The following is an 8181-nucleotide window of genomic DNA, read 5'->3' on the forward strand; positions in this document are numbered from 1 at the left end:
TACAATAATGAGTGTCTGCAGGCAGCTGTGAAGCATGGTGGTGGGCGGAACAATAATGAGTGTCTGCAGGCAGCAGTGAAGCATGGTGAAGAGCGGTGCAATAATGAGTGTCTGCAATAAGCAGTGACACATGGTTGAGAATGGTACAATAATGAGTGTCTGCAGGGAACACTGAAGCATGGTGGAGAGCCATACAACAATGTGTGTTTGCAGGCAGCAGTGAAACATGGTGGAGGGCAGAACAATAATGAGTGTCTGCAGACAGCAATGAAGCATGGTGAAGGGCGGAACAATAATGAGTATCTGCAGGCAACAGTGAAGCATGGGGGAGAGCGGTACAATAATGAGTGTCTGCAGGCAGCAATGAAGCATGGTGGGGGGCGGTACAAAAATGAGTGTCTGCAGGCAGCAGTGAAGCATGGTGGAGAGCTGTACAATTTTGAGTGTCTGCAGTTAGCAGTGAAGTATGGTGGAGAGTGGTACAATAATGAGTGTCTGCAGGCAGCAATGAAGCATGGGGGAGAGCGGTACAATAATGAGTGTCTGCAGGCAGCAGTGAAGCATGGTGGAGACCTGTACAATTTTGAGTGTCTGCAGGTAGCAGTGAAGTATGGTGGAGAGCGGTACAATAATGAGTGTCTGCAGGCAGCAGTGAAGCACGGTGGAGAACGGTACAATAATGAGTGTCTGCAGGCAGCAGTGAAGCATGGTGGAGAGCGGTACAATAATGAGTGTCTGCAATCAGCAGTGAAGAATGGGGAAGAGCGATATAATAATGAGTATCTGCAGATAGCAGTGAAGCATGGTGGAGAGCGGTGTCATAATGAGTGTGCTTGCAACAGTGAAGCATGGGAGAGAGCGGTACAATAATAAGTGTCTACAAGCAGCAGTGAAGCATGGTGGAGAGGAGTACAATAATTAGAGTCAGCAGGCAGAAATGAATCTTGGTGGTACAATAATGAGTTACTCCAGGCAGCAGTAAAGAAATGGGGAGAGCGGTACAATAAAGATTGTCTGCAGGCAGCAGTGATGCATTATGAAGAGCGGTACAATAATGAGAGCCTTCTGGCAGCAGCAAAGCATAGTGGGGAGAGGTACAATAATGAATGTGTGCAGGCAGCAGTGAAGCATGGGGAAGATCGGTAAAATAATGAGTGTCTGCAGGCAGCATTAAAGCATGGGTGAGAGCGGTACAATATTGAGTGTTCGCAGGCAGCAGTGAAGCAAGGTAGAGAGCGGTATAATGAGTGTCTGCAGGCAGCAGTGAAGCATGGTGGAGAAGAGCGGTGCAATAATGAGTGTCTGCAGTCAGCAGTGAAGCATGGTGGAGAGTGGTGCAATAATGAGTGTCTGCTGATAGTAGTGAAGCATGGTGGAGAGCTGTACAATAATGAGTGTCTGCAGGAAGAAGGGAAGCATTGCGGATTGCGGAACAATAATTAGTGTCTACAAGCAGCAGTGAAGCATGGTGGAGAGCGGTACAATAATAAGTGTCTGCAGGTAGCAATGAAGTATGGTCGACAACGGTGCAATAATGAGTATTTGCAGGCAGCAGTGAAACATAGGGGAGAGCGGTGCAATAATGAGTGTCTGCAGGCAACAGTGAAGCATGGTGGAGAGTGGTACAATAATGAGTGTCTGCAGGCAGCAATGAAGCATGGTGGACAACGGTGCAATAATGAGTATCTGCAGGCAGCAGCGAAGCATAGGGGAGAGCGGTACAATAATGAGAGTCTGCTGGCAGCAGCAAAGCATAGTGGGGAGAGGTACAATGATGAAAGTGTGCAGGCAGCAGTGAAACATGGGGAAGAGTGGTAAAATAATAAGTGTCTGCAGGCAGCATTACACCATGGGGGAGAGCGGTACAATATTGAGTGTCCGCAGGCAGCAGTGAAGCAAGGTAGAGAGCGGTACAATGAGTGTCTGCAGGCAGCAGTGAAGCATGGTGGAGAAGAGCGGTGCAATAATGAGTGTCTGCAGTCAGCAGTGAAGCATGGTGGAGAGTGGTGCAATAATGAGTGTCTGCTGATAGTACTGAAGCATGGTGGAGAGCTGTACAATAATGAGTGTCTGCAGGAAGAAGGGAAGCATTGCGGATTGCGGAACAATAATTAGTGTCTACAAGCAGCAGTGAAGCATGGTGGAGAAGTGCGGTGCAATAATGAGTGTCTGCAGGGAGCAGTGAAGCATGGTAGAGAAGAGCGGTGCAATAATGAGTGTCTGCAGGCAGCAGTGAAGCATGGTGGAGAAGAGCGGTACAACAATGAGTGTCTGCAGGAAGAAGTGAAGCGTTGCAGATTGCGGAACAGTGATTAGTGTCTACAAGCAGCCGTGAAGCATGATTTAAAGCAGTAGAATAATGTGTGTCTGCAGACAGCAGTGAAGCACTATGGAGAGCGATACAATAATGAGTGTCTGCAGGTAGCAATGAAGCATGGAGACGAGCTGTACAATAATGAGTGTCTGCAGGCAGCAATGAAGCATGGTGGACAACGGTGCAATAATGAGTGTCTGCAGGCTGCAGTGAAGCATGGTGGAGAGCGGTACAATAATGGCTGTCTGCAGGCAGCAGTGAAGCATGGTGGAGAGCGGTACAATAATGTGTGCTTGACGGTAGCAATGAAGTATGAAGGGGAGCAGTGAAATAATGAGTGTCTGCAAGTAGCATTAAAGCATGGTGAAGAGCAATACAATAATGAGTATCAGCAAGCATTAGTGAAGCATGGGGGTGAGCCGTACAATAGTGAGTGTTTGCAGGCAGCAGTGAAGCATGGGGAAGAGTGATCCAATAATGAGTATCTGCAGGTAGCAGTGAAGCATGGTTGAGAGCAGTACAATAATGAGTGTCTGCTGACATCAGTGAAGCATGGTGAGGCCCGGTACAATAATGTGTCTGCAGGCAGCAGTGAAGCATGGAGGAGAGCGTTAAAATAGTGAGTGTCTGCAGCTAACCGTGGCGTATGGGTGAGAGTGGTACAATAATGTGTATCTGCAGGCAGCAGTGAAGCATAGTGGGGAGACAGGTACAATAATGAGAATCTGCCGGAAGCAGTGAAGCATGGTGGAGAGTGGTGCAATAATGAGTGTCTGCTGACAGCAGTGAAGCATGGTGGAGAGCAGTACAATAATGAGTGTCTGCAGTTAGCAGTGAAGTATGGTGGAGAGCAGTACAATAATGTGTGTCTGCAGGCAGCAGTGAAGCATGTTGGGGAAGAGCGGTACAATAATGAGTGTCTGCAGGAAGAAGTGAAGCATGGGCGATTGCGGAACAATAATGTGTGTCTGCAGGCAGCAGTGAAGCATGGTGGGGAAGAGCGGTACACCAATGAGTATCTGCAGGAAGAAGTGAAGCATGGGGGATTTCGGAACAATAATGTGTGTCTGCAGGCAGCAGTGAAGCATGATGGGGAAGAGCAGTACAATAATGAGTGTCTGCAGGCAGCAGTGAAGCAAGATTAAGAGCAGTAGAATAATGTGTGTCTGCAAGCAGCAGTGCAGCATCAGGGAGAGCGGTACAATAAAGAGTGTCTGTAGGTAGCAATGAAGCTTGGTGGACCACGGTGCAATAATGAGTGTTTGCAGGCAGCAGTGAAGCATGGGGGAGAGCGATGCAATAATGACTGTCTGCAGGTAGCAATGAAGCATGGTGGACAACGGTGCAATAATGAGTGTCTGCAGGCAGCAGTGAAGCATGGTGGAGAGCAGTACAATAATGAGTGTCTGCAGGCTGCAGTGAAGCATGGGGGAGAGCAGTGCAATTATGAGTGTTTGCAGGCAACAGTGAAGCATGGTGGAGAGTGGTGCAATAATGAGTGTCTGCTGGCAGCAGTGAAGCACGGTAGAAGAGCGATCCAATAATGAGTATCTGCAGGTAGCAGTGAAGCATGATGGAGAGCGGTACAATAGACAGTATCTGCAGGCAGCAGTAAAGCATGGTGAAGAGCGGTACAATAATGAGTGTCTGCAGGCAGCAGTGAAGCATGGTGAAGAGCGGTACAATATTGAGTGTCTGCAGGCAGCAGTAAAGGATGGTGGAGGGAATTACAATAATGAGTGTCTCCAGGCAGCAGTGAAGCATGGTGGAGAGCAGTACAATAATGTGTCTGCAGGTAGCAGTGAAGCGTGGAGGGAAACAGTACAATAATGAGTGTCTGCAGGCAGCATTAAAGCATGGGGGAGAGCAGTACAATAATGAGTATCAGCAAGCATTAGTGAAGCATGGGGGTGAGCGGTACAATAGTGAGTGTCTGCAGGTAGCAGTGAAGTATGGTGGAGAGTGAGACAATAAGGAGTATCTGCAGGTAGCAGTGAAGCATGGTGGAGAGCAGTACAATAATGAGTGTCTGCAGGCAGCAGTGAAGCATGAAGGAGAGCGGTACAATAATGAGTGTCTGCAGCTAACTGTGGCGCATGGGTGAGAGGGGTACAATATTGAGTGTCTGCAGGCAGCAGTGAAGCATGGTCGAGAGCGGTACAATAATGATTTTCTGCAGGCAGCAGTGAAGCATGGTGGAAAGCCGTACAATAAGTAGTGTTTGCAGGCAGCAGTGAAGCATGGTGGAGAGCCGTACAATGATGAGTGTCTACAGGCAGCAGTGAAGCATGGAGGAGAGCGGTACAATAGTGTGTGTCTGCAGGCAGCAGTGAAGCATGGAGGAGAGCGGTACAATAATGAGTGTCTACAGGCAGCAGTGAAGCATGGAGGAGAGCGGTACAATAATAAGTGTCTGCAGACAGCAGTGAAGCATGGTGGAGAGTGGGACAATAAGGAATGTCTGCAGGCAGCAGTGAAGCAAGGTGGAGAGCGGTACAATAATGAGTGTCTGCAGGCAGCAGTGAACCATGGGGGGGAGTGGTACAATATTAAGAGTCTGCAAGCAGCAGTGAAGCATGGTGGAGAGTGGTACAATATTGAGTGTCTGCAGGCAGTAGTGAAGCATGGTGGAGAGTGGTACAATATTGAGTGTCTGCAAGCAGCAGTGAAGCATGGGGGAGAGCGGTACAATAATGAGTGTCTGCAGGCAACAGTAAAGCATGGTGGAGAGTGAGACAATAAGGAGTGTCTGCAGGCAGCAGTGAAGTATGGTGGAGAGTGGTACAATAAGGAGTGTCTGCAGGCAGCTGTGAAGCATGGTGGAGAGTGGGACAATATTGAGTGTCTGCAAGCAGCAGTGAAGTATGGTGGAGAGTGAGACAATAAGGTGTGTCTGCAGGCAACAGTGAAGCATGGTGGAGAGCAGTACAATAAGGAGTGTCTGCACGCTGCAGTGAAGCATGGTGCAGAGTGGGACAATATTGAGTGTCTGCAGGCAGCAGTGAAGCATGGTGGACGCTCCTTACAAGTTTGGGGCTGAAAATCTCAGCAGATGTTGTTGGGGATTTGGTCAGGGTTAATTGTTTCCTTAAAGGGGTTGTCCCGAGGCAGCAAGTGGGTCTATACACTTCTGTATGGCCATATTAATCCACTTTGTAATGTACATTGTGCATTAATTATGAGCCATACAGAAGTTATAAAAAGTTTTATACTTACCTGCTCCGTTGCTGGCGTCCTCGTCTCCATGGTGCCGACTAATTTTCGCCCTCCGATGGCCAAATTAGCCGCGCTTGCGCAGTCCGGGTCTTCTGCTTTCTTCTATGGAGCCTTTCGTGCAGGATGCCGGCTCCGTGTAGCTCCGCCCCGTCACGTGCCGATTCCAGCCAATCAGGAGGCTGGAATCGGCAATGGACTGCACAGAAGAGCTGCGGTCCACGGAGGAAGAGGATTCCGGCGGCCATCTTCACAGGTAAGTATAGAAGTCACCGGAGCGCGGGGATTAAGGTAAGCGCTCAGGTAAGCTTTCTGTACGTCCCTGCATCGGGGTTGTCTCGCGCCGAACGGGGGGGGGGGGGGGGTTGAAAAAAAAAAAAACCCGTTTCGGCGCGGGACAACCCCTTTAAGGCTTCTTTCACATGAGCGCATTTTGGCCGGCTATTTAACGGTCGGCCGATACGTGCTGTAATCTGATCCATTGGATTCCAATGCATCAGATCACATGGGCGTATTTGCAAGACGTAAGAGCGCGTTGCCGGCCAATATAGCGCCAGGCATCTTCACGTCCAGCCCAAAACATAGTTCTGGAACTAGGTTTTGGGCCGGAATACGTCAGCCGCTGCCTAGGCTCCTATGGGAGCCCATGGCAGCGGCCGTAGGGGGGAGGAAGTTTAGCAGCATGGCTGCTAAACTCCCTCCCCCTGTTCCCCTCCCCTTTGCCTTGAAGGCTTACCTGTCTTCCTCCCTGCTCGGTCTGTGCAATGGAAGGGGGTGGGATGGGGGCGGAGCTAAGCACAGATCTGTCCCACCTACTCCCATTGATGGCTATGGACTAGGGCGGAGCTAAGCGTCCACCCTGTCCCCGCCTCTTGTCCATAGCCTTCAATGGGAGGAGGCGGGGCAGACCCGCATTTAGCTCCGCCTCCATCCTGCCCCCTCTGGACCACCGCTTAGCTCCGCCTCCGTCCCACCTGCCATTGCCCAGACTGAGCGGGAGGAAGACAGGTAAGCCTGCGATGGGTAGGGAGGGGAAATGGGAGCTGGCCTGGTAAGGTCTGCGCCGACCTCACCAGGCCATATGAACGGCCGATATACGCTACGTTGGGGGCGAAAAAACTGCTGATCAAACGTTTGTGCGCCCGTTCGGCAGTTTTTTCGCCCCCAACATAGCGTATATCGGCCGGCCGTGAAAACGCTCGTGTGAAAGAAGCCTTATGCTGAGAGATATAGTCTGATACTTACCCATAATGCAATGCCATCAGGGAGGCATCTGATTGGTTCCAAATGTACTGTGCAGCAGAATAAGATCCCCCAACCTCTAGCCAATATCATGAAGAACTATCTTCAGTGTTGCGAAGAACAGGGAGTCCTGGAAGTAATGATGTGGCCCCTGAGAGCCCTGATCTCACATCATCCAGTCCGTCTGGGATTACATGGAGAGACAGAAGGATTGGAGCGAGCCGGCATCCACAGAAGATCTGTGCTTAGTCCTCCAAGATGTCTGGAACAACCCACCTGCTGAGTCCCTTCAAAAACTGTGTACAAGTGTACCGAAAAGACCTTATGAAGGTGAAGGCGTCACAGCAGATACTGACGGGGTTACTGTTCTCTTTTGTTCAGTCATTTTGTATTTTGTTAATTGTCATAAATAAACTATTAACCCTTCTCTTTCTGAGGCATTCTCACTGTGCAGCAGGAAGACTTCATACAGTCCTGTAATGTATACATATACACTGGAGGAGCAGCTCTCCTATCCTGTGGGGTTCTGCCCCTCCGCGCCACCCTGTGTGCGCCTTAGTCAGTGATGCCCTCTTGTGGTGAGAGTTGGTTCCAGCATCTCTGAATGTGATTCCTTCTACAGATGGTCAGTAAAAGTTAGGTAAATCTTGCTGGCAGTGAATTGAACACCAATTGTACCCAGTGTAGACAATCTCTACAGCTCTGCAGATGTATCTTCTGTCTGGACTCCAGTCTGATAGGTCTTGCCTATACTGATACACTGTCACAAGCCCAACCGCTGTGAGAAATCATTTACAATGAGCTTTCAGGATACAAAAACAAATGTTCTTGTTCAGTGACAGCAAGCAGAGAGAATTTGCAACTTTTTTCCCCACCAGAAAACTAGCAGAAGTCTTGTGTTCCATCTCCGCCATAGTGTCAGCCACACGGACTGACGCACCCGATCGTCACTATTACAGCTCCCCCCGCTGTCCCTTCAAGGAGATCTTAGTGGGAAGATGAAAGTCCGTTCAGACCTCATACAGCTGACGGTTTGCTACAGTTGTATCCACTTTGCACTCCAGACTGATATTTTACCTGCACTGAAACATTGCAACAAACTGGACAGGAGGGAGCGCTGTGCTGCTAAGTGCAGGTCCCGGAAGATTGTCTACACTGATACATTGTAGCAAAGTGTCAGCTGTGAGATGTAGAAGGTTAGATTATGTGTTCAGCCTCTTGATAGCTATATATATATAAATGAATGTATGTCTGCGTGTCTGTTTGTCTGTGTGTGTGTTTGTCCTTTATGCGCTACTACACCATTCATCCGATCGCCATGACACTTTGGGAAGTTGTTGAGTACACTCCTGGGAAGATTACTGGCATAGAACATCTATCCTATGATAAATGGCGCGCGTGCGAGCGTCGTC

This window comes from Eleutherodactylus coqui, chromosome 1 (assembly GCF_035609145.1).
Source record: "Eleutherodactylus coqui strain aEleCoq1 chromosome 1, aEleCoq1.hap1, whole genome shotgun sequence".
In the NCBI taxonomy this organism is placed as follows: domain Eukaryota; kingdom Metazoa; phylum Chordata; class Amphibia; order Anura; family Eleutherodactylidae; genus Eleutherodactylus; species Eleutherodactylus coqui.